Source organism: Lycorma delicatula, chromosome 10 (assembly GCF_047948215.1).
Source record: "Lycorma delicatula isolate Av1 chromosome 10, ASM4794821v1, whole genome shotgun sequence".
NCBI classification, from domain to species: Eukaryota; Metazoa; Arthropoda; class Insecta; order Hemiptera; family Fulgoridae; genus Lycorma; species Lycorma delicatula.
This window is the reverse complement of record NC_134464.1, coordinates 27,898,604-27,924,393: the sequence shown is the minus strand read 5'-3', so window position 1 is coordinate 27,924,393 and position 25,790 is coordinate 27,898,604. Positions and strand designations below refer to the sequence as shown.

Genomic DNA, 25,790 nt, shown 5'->3' with positions numbered 1-25,790 from the left:
TGATCTGCAATTTTATCGGGGACACCGAAGAAAGCACGCACAGTACATCATACGATAAAGTTCGGTACGCCAAAACTATTAAAGGATAAACAATTAAAGGGATATATTTAAAAATTCTTGGATAAATGCAAATAATCATATTAATACATTAAGTATTCGTTTTATTTATATTGTTAAATCAGAAACTTTGCTGGAAAATTTGGCGCAATTAGAAAATTAAGAATGACGTCTATTCGGTTATGTTAGTATAATAACGAATTTTTTCTTACGTGTTTATTTTTATTACTAATATTATTATTTTTTTTTTTTTACTGTTATTAATGTTGATATAGATAGATGACTTAATGCAGTCTGATGAATTAAGTGAGTTAATCGTAATAGATCGTGATTTGTTGAAATTATTACTCGTTACGGTTGAAAAAATTCAGCATCATCATCAATATAGTAAACACTCATCCTTTATTCCTTATTTCTTATCCCCCTCGCCACTCCTGTAAGATCGCCGTGACCAGATGATAATAATGATGATGATGTTGATATTACAAAACCAATAAGTAACTATTTTATGTTATTTTCTCTTTTACTTTACTTTTATTTTTTATAATATTGATTTCTTGTTATTTCTTGTTTACTTTTTAATATAGTTACGGTAGCAGTTATCTGATTAAAAAATAAAGTAAAATAATCGAATAGAAATAAACATTATGTTTTAATTTATATTTTAAGTTAACATAAAACTGATTTATACTTTATTTCCAAAAATAATTTATTAATGTGTAAGATTCATGCAAATATGTATCTTTTTATGATTATTTAATTCTTTCATGATGAAATTATAATATAATATAAAATTATCAATTAATTTTTTTCAGGTGATAAAAAATGTTTACCACCTGTTAAATATTGGTTAAAAAAAAGACAGTAAATATTTTCCGAAAAAACCACTACCGTTACTATTCTATGGTACTGCAAAATTTTCGTTTAAATCCAATAAAATAACGTTTTTAATTCCATATGACGTATGCAGTGAGGAGGGGATCTGCCTAGATAAAGTTCATATCCCTCAATCAGACACGTACGATACCTAGGACTTCATTTTGATCACTTTGAACATAGAAAAATCACTTGAGAGAAAAGAGAAAGAAATTAAATATTTAACTTAGGCGGTTGAATTGGTTTCTAGGAAGGAGGTCCGTGTTTTCGTTAAGTAACAAACTGTTGTTGTACGAGGCGATTTTAAAACCAATATGGGTCTACCGGATACAACTGTGGAGTACGGCAAGCAAAACCAATATTGAAATCTTCTGAACGTTCCAGAACAAAATGCTGAGCAACATATCGGAGACGCCATTGTTTCCGAAGAAGCAAAGAGATCCGCAATTACCGTAGGGATGCATCTATTCGTGAAGATATTCGCCGGTTAAGCACAAAGAATTAAGCTTACCGCGCATGAAAACCATCTGGCAGTTAACCTATTGAAAAACAGTGAGGATTAGAGACGACTGATAAGGTTGACTTTATTGGATGTTGAAGTTGTTGTGTGCGGTAAATGTTGTTCTTTTGTTTGTTGTGTTGACCATTTATCTTTTTTTGCTCAATTCATTACAGATTACAAATTTGTCTGTACTTTGTTACAGGCATTTTATGTGCATTTTTATTTTGTATGTATTCCTTATACTTTTAATTATATTATACTTTGTTTTCTTGTATTGTCTTGGAAGGTGTGGCTGGATAGTTCTCTTTCACGTCATTATTGCTTTATTCGGTTTACTTATGATTTCGTTATTTGGGAAATTGATTGTAAATAAAACAGTATAACAAAAAAAAAAGTCCAGTTAAATTTCCTTACTTTGAATCTTTTTTAAATTAATTTTGTTAAGCATGGCCCGTTTATATAAGTATGCAATCAAAGTTAATATTTTTTTTTATTCTTATTTTCCTAATATACGTTGCAATCTGTTCAACTAGGGAACAATGAGCAACCTAATAGGTTGGTCTAGTGGTGAACGTGTCTTCGCAAACCAGCTGATTTCGAAGTCGAGAATTCCAACGTTCAAATCCTAGTAAAGGCAGGTTATTTTTATACGGATTTGAATACTAGCTCGCGGATACTGGTGGTGGTGGTGGTTGGGTTTCAATTAACTACACATGTCAGAAGTGGTCGAACTGAGACTGTACAAGACTACACTTCACTTACACTGATACATATCGTCCTCTGAAGTAATACCTGACCGTGATTCCCGGGGGCTGAACAGGAAAAATAAGGGAACAATAAGCAACTTTTCCACGGCCCAATGATATGTATGACGTGTATATGAGGTGTAGTCTTGTACAATTTCAGCCGACCATTCTTGAGACGTGTGGTAAATTGAACCCCAACCAGCAAAGTACACCGGTATCCGATGAATCTCAGAACCTTCGAAAATAGCTGTTAAAAAACTCATTTGTGTCGACGAGTTAATCATTTGATTAGGTGGGCTAAGAAGAAGAAATTTTTAATCTAGATATTTTCATAAATGAAATAAAAAGTTTAACAATTTTTACAGAAATTAAAAGGAAAAAGAAAAGAAAAAATTCCTAATGAAAGAGAAAAAGGAGAGACTCAAAGCTAATCAGTAAATAAAAGAATACTGGTAAAAAAAGGAAACAAAATATATAATAAGATTGTTTATTAATGAGTTTGGTGGATAGCCCGAACGAAATAAAAATAAATAAATACAACTGATACATTAAAATAGTTAAAATTTCCATAATTAATTACTTAAGTTAACCAGTATTTATAAGTGAATTCATTATCAATGTTATGAATGTGTTTAGACGTTAGGTATCAATTAACGACTCTATCTTACAAATGTAAGTAACAAAATTTGTATCTTGTCGACCTGAGACTTGTTAAAATCATTTGCCGAAAATAATTTGACTTACAACCTGTTTTAACCTCAAAAAAAAATAGGCTCAGTCTGTTTAAAAATACGTAAATAAAAATATTGAATGAATAATGTATTACAGAATTTACATTTATACCTGTACTTGGTATCTTTAAAAGAAATATATAATTTTGTTTAAAAATTTAATGCTAAATAATAGAAATAATGTTTAAATATGATTGAATTAATAAAATGAAATAATTCTGATACGGTTGAACGAGCAATGTTTCCGTGACTATTTCCGTGGCTTCCAATAACCATTATTGAATATTGTACTGTATTTATCATTAATAACTTACAACTTACAAATATAAATATAATTCCGTGTAAAACAATCTATTCCTTTTTAGCATAATAGTGTATAAAATACTGAAAACTTAGATGCAAACAATAGTTATTATAAATATTATACAAATCTACGTAGTTTATATTAAGTTTTAGCTAGCGAAGTTATGCACATTTATTTTTTTTTTCAATAATAAACATACAGTACAAGAATTAAAAATAGAATAGGCTTATCGGATTAATATTCTTTTACCGACAATATTTTTCGTTAACTTAAAGGTTCGGTGACTTCCGGGACGCTCTGTACACTGCTTCAACTCAGTAGAGATTATTTACGTACTCATACTGAATAATATTATGTTTTTTTGTTACATAGAAATAAATAAAGAATATTTACAAAGTATTAATACTTTTTATTTATTAAAAATATTAACAAATGAACAAAATTGGAACTTATCTTTAACAATGTTTAATCAGTAACACAACAACGTCGTTATTTTAAGATTCACTTCTATTTGAATATCAGATAGGAGTAATCTGTTAAATTTCGCTTAAAAACTTAAAATTTATACAAGTTCAGCCTAACAAAGCATACAAGTTACATATAAAGAAAAAGAGATTCTGTAATTAAATATAGAAAACAAAAGCCACAAGTAAGGAAAAGATCTACGTAGACAATTTAACATCAAGGTCTAGTTACAGAAAACAAGAAAAAGTACTCAACAAAAAAGTTTTAATCAATTAACTAACTGCATTTAAGAAAAAGAAGAACACTTCTTAACAGATCAAAACATGGTTTTAAAACCAAGAGAAACAAGAAATCGGTTAATTTACAAGTTGTAAAGAAACATTTAAAGAACCAAAACGGACTTTACTAAAAGAAAACTAAGAAACAAGCGTAAATTAAAATATTTAATAAATAAAAGAGAGGCAAAAGTTTAAAAAAAAAAAAAAGTTAAAAAAGAAACTAAAACCAAAGAAGAAAACTTAAAACTGTTGACACTACTATAATTTATGGAAAAAGGAAAGTAAAACATAAATGGCAGGACCATAACGATACTGGTTGGGGTGTTTTTAAGTGCGGTGGGGTGGAGAGCCCCCATCTCAAAAATTATCATGATTTTTTATTTCTTTATATTTATTTACAAGTTGTAAATAAGCATTTAAAGAAACAAAACAGACTTTATAAAAAGAGAAATAAGTAACACTATTAAATTAAAATATTAAATTAAACAACATATAAATAAATACATGATAAATTCATTAAAAAGTTCTTATATGATAAATTCTATTTGGAAGTAATAAAACGCGTGATGCGTCGCATCCAGCCCAACTCTACCGAGATTCGGGCAGTTGGACTCTCTTGCACGACAATGCCTCGGCGCACATGGCAACAGTTCTAACACGTTATTACGCCGCAAATCAAATCACCGTCTTATCCTACCCGCCCTATTTATCCGACTTAGCTCCAGCAGATTATTTTCTGCTCCCAAAATTCAAGTTGAAGATAAAAGTCCGCTTTTTCGACGACATTCCTGCCATTCAAAGGGCTTGCACCGAACGGTTGAAGGCGATCCTACATAGTTATTACTCCAGAGTATTTGATGGGCTCTATCGGCGCTGCAACGAGTGTATAACTAGAGAAGAGTTCTATGTAGAGGGCTGATGTTAGTAAATTCGTTTATAAATCTGTATTTTTATTTAATTTAGTTCGGAAACTTTTTAGATGTACTATGTAGTCTTTGTGGAGATTAAAATTATTTAATCTTTTTTTCTGCGATCGGACTTCCGCAGGCATGCATAATCCTGACATTTCTTTTCAAAAGTTCTTTCATTCTTTTCCTTAACTTTTCTCTCCTTTTTTCGGTCCATCCACGATCTTTCCTTCACTGATTTTCTAGAAATTCAAATTCATTCACTAATTTTCTGAAAGTATATATATATATATCAAAAATAATGTCTTTGGAAATATATAATAATTTTAGATCTTTTCAATTTCTTTGAATCAGCTTATTTTGATTTTACTTTTTTCAGAAACGTCAAATATCTATTTTGTTAAATCTATTTTTCATCTATTCTATATAAGTGGGTTTTCTTTTTTCATTGCATGATCCATTTTTTGAAAATTTTAATCAATTTCTCCTGATTTTCTTAACGTATAAATATCATCCTCAAGTTTTTAGTCGAGGATTTTTCTTTTTTCAAATTTTTACATTTTTTTCGAGAAATATCAGTAGACCAATGATTTTTAGCCTTTTTTGCCCCATGACACACTTCGCTGAACGTCCGTGATATCGCGACACTTGTTTGTTTATGATTTATAATAATGCTGATACTGGTCATACATAATATGTACACAAAATATGTTACATATGTACATATAATAATATGTACACACGCCTGGAATACCGACGTATCTATACCGAAAGTCCAGTTGAAGAAAATATATATTATTGTATTTTTTTAAATTCACAAATAAAATTAATGTGAAATCGATGCTTGTTTATTCCACAGAGTTTATCAACACGTGGCCTTTTGGTTGACAGGCAAAACACAAATCATCTTCAAGATTTTCCAGTCTATTTCTCTGTTTAGATTTCACTATTTTCATTTTAGAAAATGCTGATTCGCACAAGTGTGACGTTGAAAAGGTCAGAAATTTTTTATGGTCGTCTTTGAGGTTATGGGATACTGACATTGCGCATAAATCCACAAGGATTTTACAGAAGTGTATGGAAATTTTGTTTTTATGATGTAATCGCATTAAAGTTTAACAATTCATTTTTTTCATTGACAGTTAGATATATAGTATTTTGTATGTTAATCTCACCAGATGTGCTTAAAGGAGAAATTACTTATTCTTACTCTACCTTTGAAACGAAAAAGGTAAGCGAACTATTTTGTTACTGCTGCAGTTTGTAACGAATTTAAGTTTTCTTTTATTAACTTCTTCAGACATTCTTTCTTATTTTGTGTAAGCTGATTTTCAAAACTTTCCCTCTATTTTGAATAAATCCCTCAACGTGGTAACAATGAATACTCAGTTTATTACCAAGTGAAAAGATTAAACTAAGCATTGTTGCAGATGTTCACCGTCATTCAAAATTATCGGTTGGAAGAAAAATTAAACTCAACATTTTTGCATGTATTGACTGGTACAGCCTGTCTCAAAATAAATTTTACCGTATTGAAGGCTGTACTGTAAGTATAATTACATTGTATAGAGACTCTGAATGACATAAATTTTATTTTTAAATTCTAAATTTTCGCGATACATCCCATGGAACTGAGTGACATACCGGTGTATCGGGACTCGCCGGTTGGGAATCACTGCTGTAGGCTTTTGTATTATATAAAGCTTCCGGTAAAAGTATCCGGTTTTATAGTGTCTAAAGACACTATAAAACCGTATCTTTGGATAGTTATGGTCATAAACTACGCATCTTTGGATAATGATTTTTGTGTGTTTGGTTAATATTCATTCTTTTTCTAAAACATTCCGGGTAATTATTTCAGTTTAATATTTAAATTTTTGAACTCTTTTGATTAATTCTTTTAAAAAATGTTCATTGATAGGATTCTATACACCAATTAATTGGTCTACATATTAAAAACTTTATATTTTTTTGAATTTCTTCTTCTCTCTAATTTCTTTGCCAAAATCGTAGCTAATCCAAATTTTTTTCATTTAATCACTTTTCTTAATATAATAAAATGCTCAAAATGGGTTATTTTACGCCTATATACATTTATTTAAGCTGCTTATTGTAAAATACATATTCATTTATCACATTAATTTAAATAAAAATGTATTTGGTTGATTTTTTTTATAGTAATTTTAAATGTATTTTATAGTTTTCTTTAAAAACACAGGTATTCCCTGGTATTATCAACTTAATTCTTCTACTGTTATTGCTTATTATCAGCTATTTTACTTTATTTACAGCATGTACATAAAAAATTGCAATTTTGTCTGTTTTTCCTCGAATTTGGTCTTTATTCCTGATATATTTTACTTTCAATTAAAAAAAAAATATACTGAAGAAAATTGCTCCGTTAATTTATTTATCTTTCATTTATTCTATATCATACAAAAACGGCTTAACTGTTATAAAGCAATTTTAAATTAATTCTGACTGAAATTTCAAGTATTAAATTTAAAATACATGCGGAATGTCAAATTTCTTTTCGACATTCAAACAATTTTTTTTTTTGTATTTGTAACCGGCAGGATGCATGAACTTAATAATTTTTACATGAGGCCTTCCAACTACCGTTCGATTGTGATGGGATGGACTTTTCACAAAATTATACATCATTTAAATAGATTTATAGAATTTTACACAAATTCTTACAGAAATTTATATATTATTTACGTTTGTGTTGGTAAAAAAATCTAATAAAAGTAAAACAATATTTACCTATCTCCGTTGCTGGGTAGGTAGCATTTCGGCATTTTGTACGGAGGTTCGAATCCCAGTCAGGGATGGCATTTTTTCATACCAGTTTCCACCCGGCTAATGACCATAACTATATTGATGCCTGCTGTTTCATAAAAAAATACAGTTTTATAGCTTATTTTTTATTAAAAAGTATTTATTTATTTTTATTGAGTACATTCTCTACCGTTCTTAGATTCTTCATTACTAAATAAATTATGACAACATAGTTTAGGGGTTATAACGAAATTAAGAAAGGTAGATAAATTAATTAAAGGTAGATAAAGGTAGATAAATTAAGAAAGGTAGATATATAAAAATTAAGGCTTTTTTAGAAAAAAAATGTATACATTATAATAATAAAAAAGGAGAATGTTTACGTAGTTACTAATTTATTATATATATCGTTTTGTTTGATTAGATTTTTATTAACGAAAAGGGGATGGCGCATTAAAATTCTATCAGGAATATATTATAATTGAGTTTGACGTTGATAAAATAAAAACCGACTTAATAATTTATTTTTATATTATTACTGTGCCAAAAAAGATAAAATGTAATATGTAATTTAAATATTTTAAAATAAGGATTTTAAATTTCTTATAGAAATGAATATTTATCTATTAGTTTATAATAATAATTTTGTTAAATTTTCTTATTATTTGGAAAAATATTACTAAATATTACTTTCCCGTCTGGATAGCGCTATAGCAGAGCTATAGCTCAAGTATTGTAATTGGTCTAATTTATATGCGGTTTTCACCGGATCGTGACGTTTTGACACCTAAGAAACCCAAAAAAAAGGGTTGGAAATTTTCCGGATGTTAATGTCCATATGTACGCTTGCGTGTATGATGGGTGTTGGCTTCTAAGTCACCTTATATCTCCAGAACTACTGGATCGATTTTCGGCATTTAGTCTCGAGATTTCGGTTTTTAAATCCCGGTTAGGCATGCCATCTTTTTATACGCCACCAATTTCCGCCGCGATAATGACCATAGCTATTGATTCCCGCTCTTTCATGACCAAAAAAAAAAGTTTAAAAAATTAGGAAAATTCTTCTCTGCACCTTACTTTTTAATTTTATTGTTAAATTAAACATTACATAAGAACTATTATAGTTTAAATTATTTAATCTAGATTAACTAATTTTCATAAAATTGATAAAAAAGTTTTTTTATATTTACCATGACTAAAACTTTAACAGAAAACGATTTAGTAATTCTCGTAAAAATGATAAAAACCTAACATAATATTTCAGGGGAAAAGATTAAAAAGATTTTAAATAAAAATTAAATTTTGAAAAAAAAATTAATTAATTAGATTAGATTATTCCCTTATTTGCCTTTTACAAAGTATAACATAAAAAAAAATTGCAATATATAATTAGGAAACATAACTGTAAAGGATTACCTGTGCGCAAGTACGAGACACTTTATATTATATTTCTAAAAAGGGGCTATAAAATTAAAACTATTTTTAAAATGATTACATATAAAAAATTATTTTTTAAAAAAGCTTTTATTTAACTAATATTAATATTAACATTAATAAAAAAAGTAAACAAATTAGAAAAATCCTCTAAAAAGTAAAAAATCAAATTGAAAATTTTAAACAAAAAAATATAATATATTAGCAAATATAAAAGTGCACTGAAAAGTAAAAAATAAATTATATAAATATCTAATAAATAAATGTAATAATTATTAAATTTTAAAATTAAAAGTAATGAAAATAATTATTTATTTATTCATTCACGTAAGAAAAATAAAGATTTTTGTCAAATAATAATTCGTGCATATTATAAATTACATAAGTTTTATAAAAAGTATTATGACTAATTTTATTACGATTGTTTTTTTTTTGTTTTTTTTTTTTATTAAGCGATATTTAAACTCGAACACCGGTTGATTTCCTTGTTTACGTTATTAAACGTGACTTTTTTTTATACACTTTATTTTACTTTCACTTGATTTATTAATACTCTATTTAAATATAGTGGTAAAGATAATTAAACAGTAGCAAAATTAATTAGACATTGGCGAAATAATGGTAACAGTCTAAAAAAAATGTATTATTACTTTGAATTGTAATTAATCTATTTAATCACGTTTTTAAGGATATATCCAACAGAGAATGCCACAGTAAAAATTATCCATCCAATCCAAACCAATATAAAAAAAACAATTTTAACTATAAAAATCCAGTAAAATACAAACAAGAACCGATCTTTTACCAGGGATTAGCTAAACGGTAAGTCCTAGTTAAAGGCCTTGTGGAATAATTCCAGTTTATGAGAAACCTCCTGTAAATTTTAACCTCTGAGGTTAACCACAAAAAAAATATCATCATTAGAAAAGTGATCAATGTAATTCTGAAATTTTTCATAATTTTCGTGTATGAATAGATAATGAAATTATATTAATTATTTTTTATTTAATATTTATTTGAGTTATTTAAAAAAAAAATCATTTTAGTAATTTACCAATTCTCAAACATTGCCGTTTAATATATGGATTTTTTTTTCTTTTTAGGTTATATACTTTATTGTTGTTATAAGATATTCTATTTGGTAATAAATTCTGTTGTAACAAATTCATTTTATAAATGATTTGGATAAAAATGATAACACAGTGCTATATGCATTAACTTTCGCTATTAGGAACAAGCGATCAACACTGTAATTATAGTTTTCATAGTCGGCTGACACAACATACATACGGGGGACCGATTCTGCAATTTATTGCAGGTGCAGCTGCAGTCACCAGTCGCGATTGCCACGGCATGTCGTGAAGTCTGCTTCTAGCTTAGGCCATTAATAATTATATTATCGCAACTGTTCCATAACATACTGTGTAGTTCAAGCATATTTCTTTTTAACTTGATCTAATATTAATAATTTTAAAATTAATTTATTATTACGACTGTAGTTGGACGATTTTAATAATATCTTCATTTTATTTCCATTTTGTTGTGCAATCCTTTAATAAAAAAGATGTCTTTGTAGAAAATAGAACTAATTTTATTTTAAACATAATTTCTGTCTATTTCATTGTTATTAGATTTTTACAAGTTTTGCACAATCGATATACTATAGAAATGTAATTTAATTAAGGTTAGTAATTTTATGAAAGCCCTTCCTTAGACTACTCAGTATTTAGACTTTTCATTTTGGAATAAGTCCTGTTTATCGTTGACTTATCTCAAAAAGAGATAAGCTACGACTTATCTCAAAATTTCACTCCAGGGAAAGATGAGCCTATTATCGTTGGAATTTTTTAAATTTAAATCTCTATTAACATAATATCCGAATTCTGGACATTAATAAAAAAAATCTGATGTGGACACCACATGAATTCCTTGTACACCTATTAAATTAGATATACACATCTTTTGCTGCACTTCATTTAAACTTATTTCATTTGAAAGTGAGATACGATCTTCCAATTCTTTAATGAAGTGGACACTTACACATTTGCGTTGTGGTGGACATACATTGCATCACATTTTTTTGTGGTGTTCGTATCAGCATTTTATATAAGTTTATATATTAAGTTTGTTTCACGTCTTTTAAGTAGTTATGCAGTGTAAGTGAAAACGTGTCGAATCCGTAACCATGGACACATCGGCTCGAATCCGACTTCATATACATATATTTTTTTTAACTTTTTTCATCGGATTCGAACCGATGTGCCTATCTCTTGTAATACCCAAATATTTCATTAATTAAAATTTCGTTTGGCTATAACAATGAAAATACTCTAAGTACTATTTATGATATATCGTTGAAAAGCTCTCTGTGAGGGCTTATTACTGCAGTTAAGAAAAAGTCCAAAATCCGTTTTTTGGATTTTTGGCTTTTTTGGGCACTATTGGTCCAGTCAATTGCAATCAAAAGGTGAGGTGCACAACTAGATTTTACAACAGTCCTAAATCCAAAATTTCAATATTCTACGGCTAATAGTTTTTGAGTTGTGCGAGATATATACGTACGTACGGATTCAGGGATGGTCAAAATGGATATTTCCGTTGAAATCTGGAAATCGAAATTTTTCGTGATCACAATACTTTTTTTACTTCATACAAGAAAGTAAAAAAAGGGGGAAGGGTAGATCTCGGTATTTTGAATTTTTTACTTCTTTTATAATGGTCTTAGAAAACTGACCTTTAGTTTGATGAAAGTATTTATAAATTAATTAAAATTGCAAAGTTTTAAGTCAGTCGTATTTTGGGGTGGGTGATAGTAATTATAAATAGTTTTTCTCATACATGAAAAACTCGTTTACTGCAATTTGGCATAAATATTTTGCTACTTATGTATCCAAGATTTGCCCTGATTTTGGGCCCCATTGGACAGGGGGACATCTCGGTACCCATACGTTTTTATTCCCGCCCCCGACAATAGTTATATAGGGTGCTCAGTAGCTATACAGAAAGCCCCCAGGCGATGACCAAACTTAAGAGACTGCTTCTGGATATTAAAATAAACAAAAAGGTTCTTGTGGATAAATACCTTATCTGCTTCTTTTTACGTTTGTACATCATTTGGTGTTCTTTTAATAAAAATTTATATCTTAAAAACAAATTGAAATATTTTAATAAAATTTAGTATATATGTATTCAATAACATCTTCAACACAATAAATTAGTTTGAAAAGTTTTCCTTTGGGAAAAATAGCTTCGTATATATTAGTTTTATCGAAAAATGTTTTGTTAAATAAAGATTTAAATCATTGTGAAAAATGACACTTGACAAATAGTTGATAAATGACTGAAATTATTTAATTGAATCACAAAAACTGCGTGAAGTCGGGCATAAAATTAACAGAGTGCTTAATTTCCAATCCTCACCCCTACCGACAAGCGGATAAGTTGGTATTTGATTCCTCATTTTATTAGTTTTCTTTTAATGTCATTAGATAGATTTTTATTAAAGTCTGTAAAATTTATTTAAAATGTTTTTTTTTGTAAAGGAATCATATAACTGTTTATTAATTTTTACATGTACTGGTATACATTGCTACATTCGGTATTTCTCCACTTAGTATACTCCACCTGTTGCTGAGTCAACAGAGTCTCAAAAAGGAATTAACCTCGAAAAAATTCAGTACAGCAAATAAATTATTGGAATGGGTTCGTAAAGGTATGCAGAATAAATGTGTGGTCTAATGGACATGAGTGAATAAATATTTAATTTGTTTATTAACAGATTAAGGAAAAGTTTTTGTTTTTTGCCAATAACAGCTTTATTTTAAATCGAATATACAGCATAAAAAGCACCAGTAGATGAGGAAATTTCGCATAAAAAACGTTACGAACAAAACTAAGGGCGCTAGCGAATTTTACAATAAGCACCAAAATCTAATGAAGAATAGTTTAGAAATTGCGTACCTTCTCGTATACAGTAGGATTAAATTAATAATTTAGCCATAATTTATTAATTTTGTTCGTAGAAAAAAGAGTTCGGTAACTATTTTATGCAAAATTGTTTTATTTTTTCTAGCAATCCCATTTATTTTTTCATAAGATTAAAAATAAAGAAAATATTTACAAAAAACTTGATATTTTTAAAAAAACCAGGTTTTTTTCTACAAACAGCAAATAATTTGCAAAACTTTGCAAAATCAATCAAATCTAAAGTTAAATATTAATAAACGACTTATTTTTACATAATTCTACAAAGTCGCATAAAAATATCTGTTTTTATTAATTTTTTTGTAATATATTGTTTATAGCGTAATTTTCATGTGTTTATGTAGTACATTAATATTTTACTTCTAAAACTTATTGAAAAATTAACCCTTTTGAAAAAAACATTGCGCTATCTTAAAATATATTTGACAAAAAGTCGCCTTCCTCTTCCCACCGAACCTCACTAATTCCTACTATATCCACCTTCATCCTACCCATTTCCCTGTTATAGTCATGATACCAAAGATAGCAGGGGCAGATAAATGTGAAGAATACAGAACAATTAGTTTAACAAGTCATGCATCAAAAATCTTAACTAGAATTCTATACAGAAGAATTGAGAGGAGAGGAAGAAGTGTTAGGAGAAGACCAATTTGGTTTCAGGAAAAGTATAGGGACAAGGGAAGCAATTTTAGGCCTCAGATTAATAGTAGAAGGAAGATTAAAGAAAAACAAACCGACATACGTATATAGACCTAGAAAAGGCATTCGATAACGTAGACTGGAATAAAATGTTAAGCATTTTTAAAAAATTAGGGTTCAAATACAGAGATAGAAGAACAATTGCTAAAATGTACAGAAACCAAACAGGAACAGTAACAATTGAAGAACATAAGAAAGAAGCCGTAATAAGAAAGGGAGTCCGACAAGGATGTTCCCTATCTCAGTTACTTTTTAATCTTTACATGGAACTAGCAGTTAATGATGTTAAAGAACAATTTAGATTCGGAGTAACAGTACAAGGTGAAAAGATAAAGATCTACGATTTGCTGATGATATAGTAATTCTAGCCGAGAGTAAAAAGGATTTAGAGGAAACAATGAACGGCATAGATGAAGTCCTACGCAAGAACTATCGCATGAAAATAAACAAGAACAAAACAAAAGTAATGAAATGTAGTAGAAATAACAAAGATGGACCACTGAATGTGAAAATAGGAGGAGAAAAGATTATGGAGGTAGAAGAATTTTGTTATTTGCGAGGTAGAATTACTAAAGATGGACGAAGCATGAGCAATATAAGTGGCCGAATAGCACAAGCTAAACGAGCCTTCAGTAAGAAATATCATTTGTTTACATCAAAAATTAATTTAAATGTCAGGAAAAGATTTTTGAAAGTGTATGTCTGGATTGTCGCTTTATATGGAAGTGAAACTTGGACAATTGGAGTATCTGAGAAGAAAAGATTAGAAGCTTTTGAAATGCGGTGCTATATGAGAATGTTAAAAATCAGATGGGTGGATAAAGTGACAGATGAAGAGGTATTGCGGCAAATAGATGAAGAAAGAAGCATTTGGAAAAATATAGTTAAAAGAAGAGACAGACTTATAGGCCACATTTTAAGGCATCCTGGAATAGTCGCTTTAATATTGGAAGGACAGACAGGTAGAAGGGAAAAATTGTGTAAGCAGGCCACGTTTGGAATATGTAAAACAAATTGTTAGGGATGTAGGATGTAAAGGGTATACTGAAATGAAACGACTAGCACTAGATTGGGAATCTTGGAGAGCTGCATCAAACCAGTCAAATGACTGAAGACAAAAAAAAAAGTATATTTTTTACCTTACACATAACAACTAAGATATTTTTATATTTGAAAAAATAAAATTAATAATGATTGGTTTTGAGCATTAGCCAAGCGTGACCAAACACGCTATTTCTAAAAAACGAAATTATTTATTAGTAAATTAAATGTTGGTAAATAAATAATTAAATAAGACATATTCTAGCTAGACATAGATATTGACTTTTAATTTTTTGCAATTTTGTTTATTGTTATAGGAATTATATCAACAACTTTAAAATGTTCACAGTAGATTCGGATTAACGAGCAATCAGAAATTAAAAGTACTTCGAAAATCTGACTAATTTATAGCCTTGGGACTTAAGAATCCGTACCTTTTTTAATTTTTTTTATCTCTAATAGGAACAGAGTTATGGAATTTTATTTAATGCGTGCCCTCGAGTTACGCTACTTATATATAATAACTGTAGCGCAATTTTGGTGTTTATTATAAGTTTTGCTAGCTCCCTTAGCTTTGACCGTAGAAAAAGTACCCCGGGTAGTTTTTTATGCAAAATTTCCTTAGCCTTCTATTGCTGATTTTAATTAGGTTTCATAAGAATGCTACCTATCGTAATGGGTACTATGAATCGACTTCCGGAAAATTTCGACGTATCTTTGTGTTTCACATCCCCCAGACCTCAAAACTACCGTCAGTTCAAAAGTTTATATAAATATTTCACTTTCTTGTGGTCACGATATCTGCCGAAATTTTGCGGCAGTCACTTTCAAATTGATAAAAAAAATTAACGACCCAAAATCTTGGTCCAGTTCGTTAATTGGCAAAATCGGACCATGGGGGTGGAAAAAGGGAGACTTTTTGGAAAAAAAATCGCTATAACTTTCTTATTAAGTAAAATGTCGAACTCGTTTAAAGTTCCTACTATTCTTTGGATAAGAGCCTAAAACTTATATAAGCAAAGTTTTTTGATATCACCAATCATTGGCCCAGGGGGTGGAAAAAATGGGATTTCGGAGAAAAAAAATCATACCTTCCTTAATAAGCACAGTATCGAATTGGTTTAAAGTGGTCTTTAGTCTTTTAAACATTACCTAAAACTTTCGTCTTTAGTGAAATCTACCACAATCAGAAGTTATTAGTGAAATAAAATTTGATTTATATTAACGAAAACGAACGGACCGATGAGGCTGCCAAGAGAGCTGCAATAAATGGCATCCCAACACAATCAACATGTGAGAGAGACTTCATGAGATCAGTCCGTGTAAAATTGCGGGCTCAGTGGAATAGGTTCTGGCTGCTGAGTCCTCCTACGGCATTAGATACCATCCGGGAGAGTGTGCTCCAGAAACCTCCTCCTCCGAGCAACAGAAGAGATCAAGTCATCTTAACTCGGCTAAGGATTGATCACACCAGGCTTACCTACACTCATCTATTTGGCTCTCCTCAGAAGATCTGTGAGGCTTGCGAGGTTAAATGGTCCGTGCACCATCTGCTCTTTGATTGCCCAATCTTCGGAACCATCCGACAGACCTTAGACCTGAGTCAAGATATTAAATTTCTGTTAAACCAGAATGGTATAAAATGTCTGTTGCGGTTCCTCTCCTACAGTGGATTGAAGAATACGATTTAGTAATTTTTGTCTGATTTATGTATTTTAGTTTGTTCTTGTTACTCGTCTGTGTTTATTATTTATTGTTCGTGTTTCTTTATTGTTTAATTTTGTTGTTTTATATAATACTACATGATAGCGTTACTTTAGTCGCTAATGACTGTAATTGTTGATGCGACTGTAAATAAAAGCATAAAAAAAAAATAAAATTTATGTACTTTTAAAAATTTGTATATTTAATTTAATAGGCATTCAAGGAAGTCATGTGGTATCTTCATAACATTTCTTTTAAATTAATTTTTAACTGAAACAATCAAAAGAAAATATTTTTTAAATGTTAAAAAAAATCTGGTTACTACTAGATAAAAAAAAGGAAAAAAAACTGAATTCAATAATTTTTTAATTTTTTATTTGAAGTCATTTAAAACGGTCTTGTAATATTTATTTAAATCTTGATGGTTAAAAAGTTTAATAAAATATTATTTACGCTTAAAATTTATTGAAAAGATACTTTTTCTTGATTACAAAGTTAAAGAAATCTACCTTCTGGCAGTTCATTTTATTATTATTTAATACATATTTCTAAGTAAAGTTACCATTCATAGTTATTGAATGTGCAACTTTTAATTTTACGGGTATTTAATTTTTTTCTAATTTTGTTATGTTAGCATATATACGGGAAAATGATGATTAGTAATTTAGATTAGTGGGTAAAAAACTCGCTACTGCTTTATAACTTCTGATGAAGGATACATCTTCAGTATTGCCTAAGTTTTATGTACCAGCTAATAATGGTATTATTGTACAACAACATGATACAAAAACGACGTTTACTAATCAATGGTCAAACACAATTTAAGTTACAAAAATTTCAATTTAACATGACAGAAAAATTATTAAAAATGTTAATTGAAATACGTGAAGCAATTCAGTTACTTTCACAACATCGTGCTGGTAGAGCATTTATGATACGTCGTTTTATATTAACTACATGTACGAGAATATACATACAAATTTTTAATTTTTATTTTTATAACCACTCCTGTACGAACGCTTAAGTTGTAGATGTTCGCTACTCAGTTTAACGGCTTACAAACTGAGCTACGATTTACTCGTCCTTCAGTGTACTAACAAGGCATTAAAACTGAATATATAAGAACTTAGAAAAATTATAGCATTTTATTTGTTTGATTATTAATTTAAAAAAATATATATATTTTTCTTGCTTATAGAATTTGGAGGTCTAATTAATGGGTGTATCGAAAGGATATTAAGATAAATGTAAAGGCTTTTTAATTGAACTTTAAACAGTGAATTTATCAAGAAAAAGTGATTTAAAGTTTAAGAAAACTCACTCAACCCCTTCTTTCGTTCTATATTAATTTTTCAATGAATTGCGTTTTCAACTGATCATTTTCTTAAAAACAGTACATTTAGTTATAAATGGTAACAATATTTTTAGACATAAAAAACCTGCCGTAATTGTTCTTTTTTTTTCTGTTTAGCCTCCGGGAATCACCGTCGTCAGGTATTATTACATCAGAGAATGAATGAGGATGATATGTATGAGTGTAAGTGAAGTGTAGTCTTTTACAGTCTCAGGTCGACCGTTTCTGAGATGTGTGGTTAATTGAAACCCAACCACCAAAAAACACCGGTATCCAAGATCTAGTATTCAAATTCGTATAAAAGTAACTGCCTTTATTAGAATTTTAACGCTGGAACTTTCGACTTTAGAGATGATTCTTTAAGACGCGTTCACCATTAGACCAACACTAACTGTGGGTTACAGTACCTGTTCCTAACCCTTTATAACTAATCCACCGGATTAGTCTAGTGGTGAATGCGTCTTCCCAAATCAGCTAATTTGGAAGCACTGGGAGGATTTTGATTTCAGAGCGATAAGAAATTAGAGAGGTTGTTAGTAGTACGGAAATGGGCATACGGTCGCCTTTTTCCAAGATGGCGGCTGTCCGCCATCTTGGATTCCAATATGGCGGCCGTCCGCCATCTTGAAACGTCACTACTGACGTCATTAATTCAAGATGGCGGTGGTCGGCCATCTTGGATTGGCGACCGTACCCCGTCAGTGTTGCCAACATGATTTATTTTTTGTCGACAGCGAGTCAGTGTTGCCAACTTGATTTAATTTGTGTTTGTATTGTTATATATTGAAGTAATATTTCAAAGGTTGGTATCACTGTTGTTTGGCGGTCGATTTGAATTAAATAAATGAATAATATTTAAAGTGAAAAAAAATCTGTCGGCTAGAGGATTCGAACCCGGTCATGACGGGACGCGACCGACTGACGCCTTAAACCAATCGGCTGCGGTGACTCCCTGATGTAATGAGTGAAAAATGTTCTACGTAAGCTGTGAATTTTAACGTAACATCAGTCTGTACACACACACACACACAATCACACATGCACACACACACGCGCACACACATACATATATACACACAAGTGAATATAGACGTACCTCGAGGATGATCCTGGTCGTCCAGGCGATGGCGTCGGGAGGCGTTACAGGTTCTCGTCGTAGATCGTGCACCGGGAGGCGGTGGCGGTAATGTCTGCTACGACACACACACACAAACACACACGCACACACACATACATATACACACAAGTGAATATAGACGTACCTCGAGGATGATCCTGGTCGTCCAGGCGATGGCGTCGGGAGGCGTTACCGCGACGGAGAGAGGTTCTCGTCGTGGATCGTGCACCGGGAGGCGGTGGCGGCGATGTCTGCTGCAACACACAAACACACACACACACGCGCACACACATACATATACACACAAGTGAATATAGACGTACCTCGAGGATGATCCTGGTCGTCCAGGCGATGGCGTCGGGAGGCGTTACCGCGACGGAGAGAGGTTCTCGTCGTGGATCGTGCACCGGGAGGCGGTGGCGGCTGTGTTTGCGTGCGTGCGTCAGCGGAGTGACGTAGAGGTGTTTACCGTGCGAGATGCGGCGCTCGACTGAAGAATTGTGGGACCGACGTGGTCTGAAGTTGTCCGATTGACCAATCGCAGCGTTGGAATTCGAATCGGCGCATGCGCACTAGCCGTTAGTGCGTACGTGCGAACTCGAACGTCGTCTCTAATAAGAGCGGATGCGATAAAGAAATTTTTTTTTTTTTAATTATTATCGGGTCACTAATACAAAAGTGACTTGAGTTGTTGTAACCGGTTAAATCCGGTTGCGTGTATATAAGTGAAAAAATTTGTGTGATTTCATCATTCGCAATCTGTTATTGAAAGTGAATACATCGATCGGAGAGAGATCATTACATTTTCATCTTAATTAGCAAGGTAAGTTTTACTTTAATTAAATAAAAAAAATAAATACTAATGGAACAGTATGGTATTATCAAATAACTTTCAATCAAATCAAATCAAATAAATTATTTAATTAAATCTAAAAAAATAAATACGATAAAAACATACTTTATAAATTTAAAAAAAATACTTTTAAACAATTAAAATAAATACAATCAAAAAATACTTTATACAATTAAAATAAATACAATAAAAAATACTTTTAAACAAATAAAATAAATGATATATATAATGAAAAAAATGTCTTCTTCTGTTATTCACTGAAACACACAAAAAAAAAAACAATGTTACGATATATGTTATTTTAATTTGTTTCAGATATTACAAAAAAAATTGAAATGGTATCACCGGTAGTTATCCATGCAATAAATAACAACGTCATCCGTCTTCGATGGGACCTGTCTGACTCTGAGGAGATGTATCTCCTTTCAACCCTTCTACGGTATCAGAAGAACATCCTGAACTGTTTGAAGGAAGAAGGCAGACGCTTTGATGGCAACATAAAATGGTAATTAAAAAAAAACGTTAATATTTTTGTAAATGTACTGTTTTTTTTTTTGTTTTTTTTAAAGTAGTCAATATGTACTAAAATTATTCTGTTTCTACAGGTACGTTGCAGCAAATGTTGAATTGATGAAGCGGACACAACTCGAAGACGGAGTAGAAACAACATTCACAAATTTGTACTTGCATGGAAAAACTAGAACGGTGATAAATTTGGACGATAACACCGACGTTGTTGAAGAATCATGGATAGAATCAGTGGAGAAAATTATAGAGACACTGACCAAATTCATCAACAACGGCAGCGGATGGGTAATGAATAAAATAATATATATTGATTTAAATATTATCCGTTACCGTCCGTTATATGGCGCCTCTAGTTCATTTATAAAAACACCAAAAAAACTTGTAAAAAGAGAGGCAATAATTAATGTAAAAAATCCGCATGATGAAAAATGTTTCCTATGGTCCGTACTAGCATACCTCTACAATCAACCTGGCAAACACCAAAGAACGGTTTGGTATGCAAGGTACGAACATGAAATTAACATGACCGGGATATCATATCCAGTAAAGGTAAAAGACATTGATCGCTTCGAGGTGTTGAACCCCACAATAAGCATAAATGTCTACGGCTATGAGGAAGATAACAATCGCGTGTACCCGGTGCGTGTTACCGAAAACCGCGATCGTACCCACTGCATACACCTATTGCTGCTTGCAGGGGAGACGAGAGATAAATTTCACTACTGCCTTATAAATACCAAACCAGGTAAAAATGGGCTATCTCGTCTCCTTTCAGGTCTTACAAAACATCACGGTACCAGTCAATATTGCCCTTACTGTTTGCACCGTTTCAGTTCATCAGACCAACTTGTCGCTACACAAAACCTAAACAAACATTTGATCGAGTGTAAGCGACACGGTGCACAAAGGATAAGAATACCCGATCCCACTAAAGAAAAGGAATGTGTGATGAAGTTTAGGGACTACTCGTCCACACTACGCGTTCCGTATACGGTGTATGCAGACTTTGAATCATTTGTACATCCGATGGACACTGCCACCCCTAAACCCAACACTAGTTTTACCGATAAGGTAGCCCATCATCTTCCGTCCGGTTACGCTTATGTAATCGTCGACGAGGAAGGGGAGATTTGTGAAGGTCCTATAGTCTACCGTGCGAGAACCGATGGTGAAAATATCGTTGAAAAGATGCTGGATGAATTGCTCGGTCACGCCGATAGATTGCACCAAATTATGATCACCGAAAAACCGATGGTGATGACACCCGAAGACACTGAAACATTTCAAAGGGCTACCGAGTGTTTTCTTTGTCATTGTGAGTTGACCGATGACCGTGTACGTCATCACTCGCATACCACAGGACGGTTTCTCGGTGCATGTCATAACGAGTGCAATTTAAATTGTAAGCGCACCGAGCATATCCCAGTATTTTTTCATAACCTCCGCGGTTACGATAGCCATCATATAGTTCAAGCTTTGGGAAAATATAAGGACGATGTAAAAATAAACTGTATCGCCAACACGTCCGAGCGATTACAGTCACTGTCCGTCGGTCCGTTGAGGTTCTTGGACTCTTTACAATTTCTTTCGTCGTCACTCGAAAAACTTGTGGAAAATCTAGTAAAAGATTGTCAGGACAAAGACACCGTATTTAAACGTCTCACAAACTGTTACCCGCTACCCGAGAAAAGAGATTGTTTAATCCGTAAAGGCGTTTACCCGTACGAGTACATGACCCATATAAACAAGTTTTTCGAAACCCAACTTCCACCGCAGATGGCATTTTACAGTACGCTAAGAAGAGAGAACATAACGGACGATGATTACGTCCACGCTCAACACGTGTGGGAAACGTTTGACTGCAATACGTTAGGCGATTACCACGATCTTTATCTTCTTAGCGACGTATTATTGTTGGCAGACGTCTTTGAAAATTTCCGAAGTACGTCTATGCAATATTACGGTTTGGACCCCTGTCACTTTTACTCCACCCCTCATTTCACGTGGAATGCCATGTTAAAATTTACCCAACAAAAATTGGAACTGTTGACCGACATAGATATGCATCTGTTTGTCGAAAAAGGTACACGAGGCGGTGTAGCCATGATTTCAACCAGACACGCCAAGGCGAACAATCCAAACATTCCAGATCAGTATGACCCATCCGAACCCACATCCTGGGTTCAATATTACGATTGCAACAACCTTTACGGAACAGCCATGGTTGAGCCCTTACCACACGCTAAATTTAGGTGGTTGAGTACTGAAGAGATTGACAATCTCGATATTAACAGCGTTGACGATCGTGGTGAAAAGGGCTACATCTTGGAAGTGGATCTTGAGTATCCACAAGAATTGCACGATCGTCACAAGGATTACCCTCTCGCACCAGAACGGTTAGTACCAACCGATGATATGTTGTCCCCCTATTTGAAGGACATAAAGAGATGTCCCGTAAAGAAATTAATGACAACATTGTACGACAAACAAAAATACGTTTTACATTACAGAAACCTAAAGTTGTATACTCGACTAGGACTGAAAATGAAAAACGTTCACAGAGTTCTGGAATTCTCCCAGTCGCCTTGGTTGAAACCGTACATCGACTTCAATACTGAAAAGCGTGCACAAGCACGAAACAGTTTTGAAAAGGACTTTTTTAAGTTGATGAACAACGCGGTGTACGGCAAGTCCTTGGAAAACGTACGAAACAGAATAGACTTCCAACTGGTTACTAACGAACGTAAATTGGATAAGGTGATTGCAAAACCGAGAGTTAAAGCTTGGTACATCTATAACAAGGATGTCGTTGGGGTAAGTCTGAAGAAAACGGAGATATTTCTCAATCGTCCGATCTACATTGGATTTACCGTATTGGACATTAGCAAAATGATCATGTACGAATTCCACTATGACTACATGGTAGAAAAGTACGGTCATAATATAAATCTTCTAATGACCGATACGGACAGTCTGATGTATCATATCGTGACCGATAACGTTTACGACGATATTCTTCACGATATCGATCGGTTCGATACTTCAGATTATCCTCGCGATCACGCATGTTTCAGTAATACCAATAAGAAACGACTTGGTAAATTCAAAGACGAAATGAATGGAAAAGCTATTCGTGAATTTGTCGGACTTCGTGCTAAGATGTATAGCATTCTCGAATTCGACAAGAAAGAGAAGAATGTAGCAAAGGGTATTCCTAGAGTATCCATTGCAAAGGATCTTAGACACGATCTGTACAAAAAAAGTCTTTTTAATGATTCCGTTACGTATACAAGCGCGTACGGAATCATAAGCACTTTGCACAATATATTTTCCATTAACAAGTCAAAGAAATCGCTTTCACCTTACGACGATAAACGTTACATATTAGAAAACAAAATTGACACTATTCCTTACGGTCATTATAGCATAAAAAAAAGAAAAGTACCCGCCAATGACAACACTTCCCGAAAGAGACCGAGAATCGAAAACGATGTCCTCATAGCCCATGGTCATGACTACATACAAAGAAGCCAGAGAACCGAAGACCACATAGACCACGATCATAACTATTTTTAATATTATTTTATCATGCGGATATATATTGCCTTTCTTTTTTTTTAAGTGAAAAAAATTATATGTAAAAAAAATAGGACAAAGTATATATATCTAATTACATAAATCACTTTTTTCAAAAAAATGTAAAATATGAAATAAAGTATATATCTAATAATATAAATGACTTTTTTTTCTTTTAAGTGAAAAAAAATTATTTGTAAAAAAAAATGACAAATTATGTATCTAATTATATAAATCACTTTTTTCAAAAAAATTTAATGTAAAACAATATGAAATAAAGTATATATCTAATAATATAAATGACTTTTTTTTTATTTTAAGTGAAAAAAATTATTTGTAAAAAAATATGACAAATTATATAAATCACCTTTTCCCAAAAAAAAAATTTAATGTAAAAAAATTATAATTACTTACATCAATTACTGCCGTCGTCTCCCTCTCTAATCCGATGGTATCCACACATATCCCGTCGACAGACGGGACAATTCCTGCTATATCTCGCTAATTTCCTCACACAGTCTTCACAGTATCGATGACCGCAACCCGACAACTCAACAGTAACCGATTCTGTTAAACAGATCGGACATCTGTCGGTTGTCGGGTTACCATCATCGCCCTCGTCCGACTGGCTTGGATTAGCGTTGACGACCTGTTGCAGAACTCTGTTTAGAGTACTACAATGAGGTCGTCGTGGTGTTGAACTACTATCCACGTCTGTGATCACGGGACGACGACATACCCGAATACGTCGACGACGACATTGATGACCACGTTGAACACGGTGATTGGCACTATGTTCAATGTTATCACCTTCAACTTCGACAATTTCCTGAATAATGTGTAATTCATTATCAGGTAATTGCGATGACGGTGATTGGTCATCATTGTTGTCATCGTTGTCGGTGTGTGGATTGAAATCCGTCGCGGACCCATCGGATTCTGCAACCTCTTGTTGATGATGCTGAGATGGTGATGACGGTGGAGGCGGTCCATCAAAACGAGCGGCTAATAGCATTGCCCGTCTTCTTGCCCTCAATATAGCGTTTGACAAATCAGTCGCCGCGTGTTCGATCTCCGAGTGGTCATATACATTTCTAAGTATTCGGTCCTTTATTTCCATAAGGTCCCGAAAAGCGATCATTAGTTCATCAATCTCATGTCTAACTGTATAAGATGTCATTGTGAACACACTCTCAATATGTAATGATGACATTTGAAACGTTGAATGCAGAATGATAGTTATATATATACAAAAAGTAAACTGCAATCTTATTAATTTAGTTTATGTACTATTTTTTTAATTGCAGTGTCAGCGATAACAAGTACGCGGTTACCAATTAATTTTATACAAAAAAGAAATATTAAGTAAACTGCAATCTTATCAATTTAGTTTATGTACTGTTTTTAATTGCAGTGTTAGCAATAACAAGTACGCAGTTACCAATTAATTTTATTAAAATACAATTTTAACTGCATTGTGAGCGATAACATTTATGCGGTTTTGATAACACTTCTTATAACAAACAAATATAATTATTATCATCAAGAGAGAGACGTAATGCATTTCATAATAAAGAAATAATTATTGCACATAACAATAAATAAAATTATGAAAATAAACTAAATTTTATATAACTTATCAGCGGAAGTTGCATTCAGATAATAAATAATTGGAAAATAAAATAAATTGCATACGATAATTTAATCGCGGTTACAAAGTCAACTCTTTGTATAAATTTTATTTTCGGAACTTGCATTCAGATAAAAAATAATTTAATTTTATAAGAGATAAAAAAAATATTATTCGAAACTTTATTCATTCTTGCGCTAACACTCAATCATAATGGAACGT

At 31.9% G+C, this 25,790-nt stretch overlaps 1 long non-coding RNA gene across 1 annotated transcript in view; it reads left to right on the top strand.

Moving 5' to 3' along the window:
• LOC142331481 (uncharacterized) overlaps nt 1-25,790 on the top strand; it is a 215,200-nt gene that overhangs the window by 142,780 nt on the left and 46,630 nt on the right. The gene's annotated exons all lie outside the window — the stretch shown is intronic.